This window comes from Brassica rapa, chromosome A07, assembly GCF_000309985.2.
Source record: "Brassica rapa cultivar Chiifu-401-42 chromosome A07, CAAS_Brap_v3.01, whole genome shotgun sequence".
Classification (NCBI taxonomy): Eukaryota; Viridiplantae; Streptophyta; class Magnoliopsida; order Brassicales; family Brassicaceae; genus Brassica; species Brassica rapa.
Genome location: NC_024801.2, coordinates 7,369,036 through 7,381,679, shown reverse-complemented (window position 1 = coordinate 7,381,679; position 12,644 = coordinate 7,369,036). Strand labels below are relative to the sequence as shown.

The following is a 12,644-nucleotide window of genomic DNA, read 5'->3' as shown; positions in this document are numbered from 1 at the left end:
ACAGTACATTCCAGCAATTAAAACAACAAGAAAGATTGCAAAAGAGATGCAATAAACAAATAACATATAATCACAATACTAAAAGCCAGATATCCTTTGATATTAAGCTATCGACATCATCAAAAATAATCATCTAATTAAAACATAAGGAATTGATAGATCAGAGGACACATCCTCTTTTCTTTTCTTCCATTGACAACCCCTCTCCTTCCGTTTCGTCTTCCATTCTCCGTTTCGTCTTCCATTCTGAACTCCTCTTCTATATTTTCAGACAACTTCAATTATATTCCAGTTTTAGTCAATCGGTTCCTCTTTCTCACCTTATCTCCTCAACAAAACGTCTGCTGAACTTTTCCCGTTATTAAATCATGTTTTGCATTTACGAACGCAAGCATTTGAATGGTTCTCTCAGAAATCATGTTTCTTTAATTTGTATTGTAGATTGGAATTGTGTTCTTTTTTTTTTGTTGGATTCGCCACACACCTCACCAGCTCCAATGGCTTGAATAGTATTCTCTCTTCTTCTCTACTCAGTTGTTTTCTCCATCTCTTTCTTTCTGTTCTCTTATGGTTTTGTTTACAGAGCGTATCAGCATCCAGATGAGCAACTTAGCATATAATTGGGTTTAGCTCCAAGACGGATCAAGATTTGGTTTCAGAACCGATGAACACAAACGAAGGTTTTCTACTTTTTACTTTCTCTCTTCCTCGCTGTCTTTTCTCCAAAAAATAAATTAAAGAGTAGTCCTTAGTTTTGCTTCTCCATCGTTTCTTCTTGCAGGCTCAGCTCAAGAGAGCTGATAATTGTGCACTCAAGGAAGAGAATTATAGGATTCGTTATGAAAACGATGCCATTAGAGAAGCTCTCAAATACGCCACCAAACTCTTACTTTGATGAACATAAGCTTTGAATCGAAAATGCTTAGAGAAGAGTGATGTGAACATGATTTTCAAATATAGTTGGATAATAGCCATCACAGCAGAGATCAAGATGGGACTCAAGTTAAGAAAGACAACAACGGATGCGGTGGTGGAAATTCTTGTGGTACCGTGTTCACGCGGTGGTTTGTGGCGAGGTGAGGAGACAAGAGGGATGAGAAGGGAGATTGAGCCTGTTGTCTAGAAGTAGATTACTGCTATCCGCACTATCAGAAGTTCTCTGACAATGTAAACCAGTAAGTTCCTTTCCGAGTTGATTTCTGTTAACGCTTCTTAGATGGTTTTAAGGGCTTGCTGTAGTAGACCATTATGCAAATCCAATGTCCTCTGATTCATTGTATTTCAATAAACTATTCCTGCAAAAATATTGTCCAATTGTTTAAAGCGTTCATGGACCACAAAGATCTTATTATTCATACACCTTATTAATTGCTTGCAAACGTTTAATCTTAGGTACTGATTTTGACTTTTCAAGGGTATCTACAGGAGCATCACTTCCTCTTTCTACTTGCTCTGCTAGCCATCCTTCAATCCCTTGAAGCACATAAACATCAACTCCAAGAGTGAAGATAGCTTTTACATTCTTTTGAAAATAAGGTAGAAAGATGATGATCAAATTTTTAGTATGCTATTAGAAGTTATATTATTATTGTTTTTCTTTCTGATTTTAGTTTGATACATGGCTTATTAGATTTTGGTTGTTATATAATCTTTATAAGTTCGTCTCTTACATGGTTTAAATTGTGGTAGAAGAAAGGAAGAACAATTATATTTAAACAAGATGAAGTCAGTCACCTTCCTCATTTTAGCATGAATGAATATGCCCACTATAGTAAAAATTTAATGTTATATACATATTTCATGTAAAGTTGGAGGTTGGATGACCGAGATGTGAGCAGACGGTTTATGAAAAAACAAAAGACACAAGAGTGACTAAACTATTAGGAAGTACTTAATTAACATACTTAAGAACACTTGAGTAAGCATAAAAATAAAACATATGTTAATGCTTTGCTCTTCAAGGTTGAGGACAATAAACATAAAAACAAGAAGCATTTGTAAAAATGATGATCTGATGATCATGCAAGCCTATTTCGTATATGAGAAAAAACTCCAGTTATATATCATGTATTAGCATGTGATATACAAAGACAACTACAATGCAAAATTTTATACTTTGTTAGTAATTATTTTGATCACCAACCCATTCTGAGAAAATAGCATTGTTATACAAATAAAATTATGACATTATCCAAATTAATTATATATATAATGCAAATACATCAACTTAGATGGAGAGGAACGAAAGAAATCAAAAGATCAAATGTCCTAATACCCTTAAAAGTTATAAATTTAACGGGTCTCAAGCCAAAAAAAATAACAAAAAAAAATTTAAAACGACTGTTAATTTAAAATTTATTTACCTAAACTTAAATAAATGCGGTAATAAATATATCCAGATTAAACTAAGCTTAAATCATTTTAATATTCTTATAATAGTAAAATAACAAATTTTGAGTAGTACAAATTTAAAATTTGCTAGACCAAAAATTAATAAAATAAAAAGTCTAATTTTAAATTCTTTTTAGTAATTTAGATTTTAATAATAAATGTAAATATATAAATAATATTGAAATAAAGTAAAATGATAGAATTAAAACTAAATATAACAGAAAGGAGGATATAAGCGTTAGATAGAGTGTCCACGTAGGCGAAAATAATGGGCCAATGAAAAACTATATTTTTACCATATCACCTCCTCTATTTGTTTTTTCAAAATGATCCTTTAACTTTTTACTAAAACAATTATAACCGAAAATATTTTTTTGTGAAATATATTATTTATATAAATATAATTATATTTTTAATTTACATAATATTATGTAAAGAAATATTTAATGTAAATAATATCATAATTTTATAAAATACTAAAATAAATTGGGTTGGTTTTCAACTTTCACAAATAAAAAGTATTATTTGTAAACTTAGAAAAGAATATATCAAGAATATTATTTTCAGGAGAAAAAAGAGAAAAATATATCGAAGAAAAATTCATCTCTATTATGAAAAAATAGAGGAATACATTGGAGATGGTCTAAGGCATGGCTGATGTAAATGATCGACATTGAGATTTCAACTTTTCTGATTCTTACTGTTCTAATGTTTCAATATAATTTGAATATTCCCTTTGCTTTATAATATAATAGTTTAAAAGTAATTTTTGTTTCACTATATAAATTATTTTTATATTTCAATGTAACTTTATACTTATTGTATATTGTGTGGCCAACTAAATTATGTAAATTACTGTGTAATTGATTAAATTTATATATTAAATGACAGTTTTCTAAAGTAATAATTTTTCAATATTACAGATTTTAATTAAAACTAGAGGATATAAGCCTCAGATAGATGTCCACATAGGTGAAAATAATCGGCCAATGAGAAACTATATTTTTGCCATGTCACCTCCTCATTTTGTTTTTACAAAATGATCTTTTAGCTTTTTTACTTAAACAGTTATAACCAAATTTTTTTTTGTGAAATATATTATTTATAAAAATATAATTATACTTTTTATTTACATAATATTTTGTAAAGAAATATTTAGTGTAAAATAATATCATAATTTTATAAAATACTAAAATAAATTGGGTTGGTTTTCAACTTTCACAAATAAAAAGTATTATTGTAAACTTAGAAAATAATATATCAACAATATTCTTTTTCAGGAGAGAAAATAGAAAATACATCGGAGACAAATTCATCTCTATTATAAAATTCCTCTATTTTAGAGAAAAAATAGAGGAATACATTGGAGATGGTCTAAGGCATGGCTGATGTAAATGATCGACGTTGAGATTTCAACTTTTCTGATTCTTATTGTTTTAATGTTTTAATATAATTTGAATATTCCCTTTGTTTTTTAATATAGTGGTTTAAAAATATATTTTGTTTCACTATATAAATTGTTTTTATATTTCAATGTAACTTTATATTTATTAGATATTGCGTGGCCAATTAAATTATGTAAATTATTGTGTAATTGATTAAATTTATATATTAAATGATAGTTTTCTAAAGTAATAACTTTTAAATATTACAGATTTAAATTAAAACTGATTACATTTTGAAACAGATAGAGTAATCTATAAACTAACTCTATATAGATATGAGGATAAAATTGTAAAGTGGTCTCACCTTGAATTTCTCTTATTTTGTGCATTACTAATTCGAATGAGATAATCAACATCTAATATTATCTTACTCTCAGTATATTAGAAATGGTCGAACCGTAAACCAATTAAGGGTGATGTAAGGAAGACGTAAATATGTATTTTCAGTTATCACAAATATAGAATCAATTGACAACAATTTAATTATGTCTACCATATGACAACATAGAGAGTTTACATACCTTCTAATATTATAATATTTCACAATATTAGTGGCTAAATCAGTTTTCTCTAGCACAAATACTCACTTCATTCTTGAAGTTTAAGCTTTTCTATCTGATGATATTAGTAGTTTGATCCAAAAAAAAACGGTTGAACTGTACATTGTAACTGGAGAAAGAAAACAAACAAAAATCAACCGAAGACGTTTAAGGTATATGAAACAAAAATTGGAAATAACAATTCTCTGCAATTAAAGAATAAGGCAATAAAATTGTAAACATACAAAATAAAACAAAAAATATATACAAAAAGAAAGATTTAGTAAAATAAAATCATAATATAATTTTCATAATTGATAGTGCTCAGTTACACTAAAATGTCTAAATTTACAACATACACAGTTTTATTTACATCTTTAAACTTATTATCTAATTAAAATGATTCTAAAAAAAGGTGCCAGCATGAAGAGTTAGAAAATATCCGATAAAATATAAATCATAACGTTAAAAATACATTATCACTGATCACTAAAAAATCATGTTAGTAGTATAAAAATGAAATAACAACACATTAATTAAAACCATAGAACAACACGCAACAAGGTATTATTAAATATACAAACTACAAATTAAATATGCTCAACGCAAACACACATAAAAATGAGACATCATAATATTTAAATAAATTATTTTAAATATATTATATTATTGATAATTTTAAAATTACTTAAAAAGAAACTAAATTATTAAAAAAATATATACAAATAGAACTAAAGCAATATTTTGTAACGTCAAAATAATAAATGAATAAAAAATATATTATGTTAATAAAATAGATTTTAGATTTTAAAGACTTCTAATTCATGTAATATTACAAAATTCAAAATTTGTTTATTACAATTAATATTTTACCATTAGATATATTAAAATAATATTCTAGATCGATATTCAATTGTTAGTTTTCAACTATTACACGTAAAAAAATATTATTAAGTATGCTTTTTTTTTGAAAATGGGGTTTTATATTTTAAGTTATTGTAGTACTTTTTCTATTCGTGAATTTATTAGAGATGAGATTCGGATCTTTTAAATTAAGATAATTTATGTTCTATACATAATTATATATTTTTTTTACATAAATCTAAAATCTCGGGTTTGATTCTTCATATTTTATTAGTTAATTGTGTTACATATAATAGAAATACTAACTTCAAACTAAAGATATAAAAAAAAACAAAAAGTAAAATTTGTTATATATAATTTAATATACAAAAATTCACATACAAATAAAAATGATAAATGTAACAAATTTAAATATATTATCCACGTGTAGCGCGGAGAAAGGATCTAGTTATTGTAAAAGAGGCAATTCAAATAATCTTCTAAACTCCACTCTATAGTTTCCTTTTGCACAGGCAGGGCTAGAGCCCATGTTCGAAATTGCGCTAGGCGCGAGTCGGGCGGTAAGTACGGAGCTAGCGAGTTAACAATAAATCGGAAATAACTCGAAGAGTACTCGAAGATTAATTTTATTATTATTTTATTTAATTTAATATTTAAATTATATATATAGCATAAATACATTATTATTTGAGACTTTTTAAAATATTGAATTAAATTTTATAAAATTTTGTTGATTTATCACAATTACCTATCTCATATTTATTATAAAAAAAAATAATAGCAAAATTTCAAGTTACAGTTTTTTTTTAAATCATTTTGTCATCTTATATATTAAAACAGAAGTCACAACCTTGATTCATGTGTTATTTTCTTAAAAATAGACCTAATGGATCTATTCATAGAAATTTATATTACATTTTAATTCAGACTAATAATAAATAGAATTTTAAAATATTTTAATCATAATATCTTTTGATATTTTTTCATTTTAAATATAAATATATTTATTTTAAAATTCTAACAAATCTGTTTAAAAAGATTTTTACAAGATCTATATTTTCGAAATTATATTTAAATATTTTTCACTAATTTCGAAATTAGTTTAAAATATTATTATACATTAATATACTCAGTTATATAAAATGAAAAATAAAAAAAATCTATAATATTTTATATATTATATAATCATAATCAATCATATTAAATTTTATTTATTTATATATTTTATTATTTTATTTTCGTAATTATAAAATATTTATGCTCAAAAATAAAATCTAATATGTTGGTAAGATGAGTTAACATTATCAAACTATAAAATACATGTATAAAAATTAACATGTATTTCCTTAAAGTTAATAATATAAAATCTTTGTAACTACTTTAATCATAATATATTTTCATTTTAAATATAATATATATTTATATATTGTATTTAAAAAATTCTAATAAATCTGTGTTAAAATATTTAAACAATAACTTAATGTATTTTAAGTTATCATTTAAAAATGAAAATAAATAAATTATATCCTATTTTATCTACTTTATAGTCATGATCATGTTAAAATATAATTATTATACTAAAATAAATATGATAAAATTATATTTAATTGATAAATTTATAAATTTTATTTCATAAATATAAACTATTTATTTAAAATATAATATGATGATAGAACGACTTAAAATTAACAAACTATATAATACATGTCTAAAAATTAACATATCTTAGTCTTTTGTATATACAATAATAAATTATCTAAAATGAATAAGCATAAAAATATTGGTAAAAAAAATCCATTTTTGAAAGACTGGTCAGAATTTAGCATAAATTAAATACAAAATAATTTTTAAATATATTTTTTCATGAATATATTAATTTGCTTAATAACTAAATGCAAATACAATAAGATAAATATATAATAAGAAGTGGCAAATATATAAGGTTTAAACAATTAATTAATTATAACATGTAAAATATAAAATTATTATATTTGAAATAGTTATATAAATATTTAAGTATATGATTAACATTAAAAATATATACCACTTATGTTCTAAAACAATAATTTATGTATAGAAAATTGAAAATAAACATCCGCGCGGTTGCGCGGATCTAAATCTAGTTTCATTTTAAACCAAAAGAAGAAATTGCTACATAAATATATAGTCCATCGAAAGCCCATCACTAATTCACAAATGATTAAACATGGTAGAGAAGTAAAAAGCCAATTAAACTCAAATATTAATTGAAAGACACAAATCGATTTCTAAAAGATCCAACATCGGTGAATGGGAAAGTAATGAACGTACACATACACTATAAATAAGTTTGTTCTCTCAACGAGATTCGCTCATTCGATCTTGATTAAGTCTGGGCCCATTTAAGTTGGACCAAAACTTTGTAAAATTAAAAATTAATAGGTAGTTAATCCGACTAATCCCGCTTAATGTCATTAAGCGGCCGAATATTAATGAGCCGAGTTCTTATACCTAATTGGTCCAATTGGAAACACTTGGCCTCCGAGTAGCGTTTTAGCGGCCGCGTTTCTGAACATGGGCTAGAGCTTGTTGCCTTGCTTCTGCTTCTCTTTCCTTTTGTTCAGGTAGGACTAGAGCTTCTTGACCAGATAGCTTGGTGTGAGAAATCTGAGCTTTTGAAAATGTTTCCAGGTTCTCTTCAATCAGATCAGATAGTTAGATGAATAGAAAATCCAGAGAGGACTGTTGTTGAGCCATTCAAGACAACAACGTACAGATAAAAAAAAAGTTTCTTAGTAGCCATTTTCTATATTTGCTCAATTTGTGCATCTCTCCTGAAGGAAAAAAGATGAAGTTTTACTTTAAAACTAGAAGAAATTATTGAGAAGAAGAAGGTGTGAAGGAGCTCACCAATGGTGGAAAGAAAATATTTTTACGCAATAGCGATTGTTATTTCAGGTAAAGAGCAAGAGAAAATTTTCATCGGGATACAAAGATAATTTCCTATGTCTTTATACTATTCTAGGGCCGGCGTCCGCGCTGCACGCGGATTACATGTTTAATAAAAATTAGGTCAATTAAAATTGTGTGTTTTGAGGTTTCTGAAAGGATAAGTTAAGTTTTGTGTTTTTATACAGGGGAGAAGTTCGAAACGGTGATCATTTTTTTTTAAAAAAACAACAGTAAGTATGTATAATAAATAGTTTTGAGGAATTCAATATTTGAATTAGAAAATAATATTTGTGTGTGACAATTTAATTGACGTAGGAAGCGGTAACGTAAATGTTTTAAAAGTTGACTGGTGGCGTTTGCTATGAGGCTTAAAATAGCAGTTTATTCCTCTTTTGGAAGCGTTGAATGATATCAATTTCGTTGTTAAAGTAGAAGCGTGTTCCAGGTGTTGCTGTGAGTGATAGTTTTCCTGAAAAAGTAAAATATTTGTTAGCATTTAGGTTTTTGGAAAGTTTATGTTTAGTTTATTACCTTCATGTATCCGTGGAATGATACTTGTGATGATTATGACTTTGTTTTTCCTTGTTGATATGCGATTTAACTCCCTGAAATTAGACGCCTCCTTGTCCCATAAAGTTAGATGTACCAATTTTGATCTACAAATAGTTAGTGTATTAGATTTTGTTTAGTTGTAAACCAATTGTTATTTAATAAAAAGTTAGTACCTGTCTAAACGCAATCCAATGATGATTTTTGAATCTGTGTAGTGGTTATATAATCACTTCCTTGGATGAGGCAAATGCGGCCAACAACATCTGTAGGAATAATTTGGTTGTTGGGAAAAATTAGGATTTATTTGTATATGAGAGAGTTATTGGTTTTTTTTTACCTAGGAGGAAGTTGGTTTCACTTGCTAAGCTGATCAACTGGGGGTAGCGTTGGGGCCGGAATATGTATGAAGGAATCGGTGGAATGTTTTCTTGAATCAGTGTAATAGTTGTTGTTTCTTTGATATTGATTATGTATGGTTGATCAGTAAGCCTGTAACGTTGGTTATTGGGGAGGAGATTAAAATATGTAATGTGATAAATTTTCCCTTTCTCGAAGCGTTGGTACATTGTGTCAGACGTAGAAATAGGCACCCTCCCCTCCATTTTTTGTCCCTGTTTAGTGGTTAGAAGCAATCATTTGAAATATAGTTAGAATAATTAAAAATATGAATTTTAGACAAACCTGGATGTCAAGACAGATGAAAGTTGTTCCTAGGAAAGCATCTTTATTTTTGTGATTTGTGATGGGCCAGACCCTAAGGATCCTAACGATTATTGGATGAGGTCCGAGGGTGTTGCCCCAATTGCTTTGATCTTGTGGTGCATGTGCTACACAGATAAGAATGAGAATTATTTTTTTATTGCACAATTTTGTTTAATATTTTTTTTGATGTGAACACAGTTAGGGTGTGTTTTTTTTTTTAAGTATTGACATGGTTTTTTTAAAAGTTTAAGTAGGCCGGGCCATAATTAAAGCTGGTAGTAGTAAATTTGTTGGCTGAGTTTGATAGTAGAATTTTGTTTTTTTTTAAGGAAATTTACAGGGGCTGTGTGTGAAATGAGGGGGGTTTGTTATCTTGGTCGAACTATTTTAAGATTAAAGGGAACTTTGGCGTTCGCACATTGTTATAGAAAACAGTTGAAATAAAAAATTGTCTGAAATAATAGAAAATGCAAAAGAAAATAGTTGGACAGTTGAAATAAGTAATTGTTCGAAGGAAATAGTATTTGGTAGGTAACGAAAAAGAAATAAAATAAGATAAGACGTAGACGATGGCTGGTAGGTTTATTGTGAATGGTCTTGTAGAGCTGCCACTTTCTATTGCGGGCGGACCTATAGATAAAAACAATTTTGTTAGCACAAGTTCATTATTGGGTTTGAAGAGTTTTGGATCGGAAGACTTACTGGTAGATTGCATCTTATGGTATAGAAAGTTGTTGAAGATTCCGGGTAGCCTGCTCTGGGTGATCATCGGATCGTGATTCTGGAGGAGAGAGAGAAAGGAGTTGAGTATTTTTGGATAATGTTGTGAATTGGGTTGCAAATAATATTTGATTACCTGGTAAACCGTTGTATATTTCTTTGTAGACAATGTTTTTGACCCTTCCTATCTTTTGATCCTTTCCTTGTATAATTTTGAGGCCTGACTTGGTAGTAACTCGGGAAAGACCAACATAGAGCTGCCCATGGGTGAAAACGGGCTGTGGCAAATACAGTACGACACCTTTCAAACTCTGACCCTGACTTTTGTTAATTGTCATTGCGTAACATAGCCTGATCGGAAATTGCCGCCTTTCTAGGGTGAACGGATGTTTAGTTACTGATTCCGATAGTATGATTCTTGGAAGGTCCACTTTATGTCCAATATGGGAGCCTGTAACTATTTCACCTCTAATAACACGCTCACCTAGGTAAGTGACAATCAGACGTGTTCCGTTGCATAACCCCTTCTTTTGATTTAAATTCCTTAGGAGCATGAAAGGGGCACCCACTTTCAATGTAAGCTTATGTGCAGGCAGGCCTCGAAAGCTCAGTGAGTTTGAATACTCTACTGGGTACAATGTCTCGTTGTTCGCAGAGTCGGTGTCTATTATACCGAAGCTATCGGAACTGAGATATTCCTTTGAAACACTGTCAGCTTCAGATATCATGTATTCATTGATCTCATCCACCGTTTCGTTCCTTGGTGTGAAGATAGCCCTTTCTGTATAGTCTTGCTTGGTTCCTTTCCACTGGTCAGTTCACCCGTAAGTAGCTTCGAGAATTTGTTTGTGAGGATCTGAGCTGACCTCCTCGACCAACGTTTGGTCAATAGAAATGAGCTGATCTTCTTCATCTTCATCAAATTCATTGACCTCAGTAGGTAGGGGGTTCCCATCGCCAACCCTCATGACATAGTTGGAGAACTCTTTCTCATCTTTGCTGAGGCGCATATTCTTCTGAAGGGTGAATTTGTGGCATGATTCCCATAAGTATGAATGAATTATGGAGGCAGAGACAATTTCAGCTCTGGTGCCTTGTGGGATGACTGGTAAGATCTGTCGGAAATCACCTTCTAAAAGAACAGTTTTTCTGCCGAATGAGAGAGTTTTGGCTTTGGGATCATGTAAAGAAAGAATGTCTCTTAAGGACTTATCGAGGGCTTCGAAAGCATGCCTGTGTGTCATAGGTGCCTCATCCCATATGATTAGAGCTGCCTTTTCTATTAACTCTGCGAGCATAGTTCCAGGTGTAATGTGGCAGGTGGATGTGGCCTTAGATCGATTGGGATATTGAAACGGGAGTGGGCAGTCTTGCCGCCTGGTAGTAGTAGCGCTGCTATTCCAGATGAAGCAACGGGAAGGACTATCTTTTTCTCTGACCGCAGTTTTGAAATGATTGTCTGGTATAAAAATGTTTTGCCTGTGCCTCCAGCCCCGTAGACAAAAAATAGCTTCCCGTAGTCTTCCTGAGTTGACTCGATAATAGCCTGATAGACGTCCAATTGTTCACGGTTGAGCAACGTGTACTGGGTATCATGTCTACTCTTCTCCTCGGCGACATTATACTGTAGCTCTTGTTGCCACAAAGTATTACCTAGCTCTTTAAGTAGGAGAGGATCAGGAGTAGGCATTCCTGGAAAATCAGTAAGGGTGTGTTCTTGGTTCTGCAAAGCCTTCTCAAGTTCAAGTAATGTATACTGCTCGAGCTTAGCATCATCTATTTCTAGCTGCGGGTGTTTGAATTCCTTACGTTTCTTGTAGAGGATGTCCTCACTCAGGGATTTCCAGCACTTATCCCACAATTCTCTAGGGTTAGCAACATGACAGAAGATAAGTAACGTGACAAACATTTCTCTTAGCTGAGAAGGTGTACCCCATGTGTTGAGTTCGGCCATACTTTCGTGCCATTCAGCATCGTTAGCAAGAAGACCTCGTGCGCAACAGGTGCTTTTGAAATCGGGATATGTGACACCGTTGAAGGTTCTAAGCTCTGTATAACTTCTTGGGCCCTTCACTTTGTTTATCAGTATCCTCAAATAGTAACGATCCCCTGAAGCGGGATGTACAGTAAGAACTCGACCAATTGAAGTTCCTCTCTTTCTCTCTGGCCAGACTTTTGAGCTATTGTTCCATGTGAAGAACTCAGGAATCTGGACATACGTTAAGGTGCGGGCGAACGCGGATGTTCTGCATAAAACCATCCACTCGTTGAACATAGTCTTTTCAATGCCTGGCTTCTGTATAACTCTTCCTAAATTATCCGTATCTTTGATAGTGATATTATGTTCACCTTCCAGATGGACAACCAACTTCATGACGGATGGTTGGCGTTTATGTATAGAATAAGCGAAAGTCCTCCACATGGATTCGCAAGCGGATAAGTATCGACAGTCTTGATACTCTTTTATCTCATTCCTTGCTTTCTTGACCTTTTCCTTCCT

At 30.4% G+C, this 12,644-nt stretch overlaps 2 long non-coding RNA genes across 3 annotated transcripts; one reads left to right on the top strand and one right to left on the bottom strand.

Annotated features, from left to right (window-relative positions):
• Positions 1-131: 131 nt before the first annotated feature.
• Positions 132-5,090, top strand: LOC108869090. Of its 2 annotated transcripts, XR_004449624.1 has the most exons (3): positions 132-680; positions 782-1,175; positions 1,393-5,090. It is a non-coding gene; the product is annotated as an uncharacterized LOC108869090 (long non-coding RNA). The 2 variants fall into 2 exon arrangements; XR_004449623.1 differs by having other exon boundaries at positions 132-1,175.
• A 4,542-nt stretch (positions 5,091-9,632) lies between these two features.
• Positions 9,633-11,029, bottom strand: LOC117126918. Its single transcript, XR_004449664.1, has 2 exons — positions 10,127-11,029; positions 9,633-10,054 (listed from the first exon to the last, which is right to left on the bottom strand). It is a non-coding gene; the product is annotated as an uncharacterized LOC117126918 (long non-coding RNA).
• Between the last annotated feature and the right edge of the window lie 1,615 nt (positions 11,030-12,644).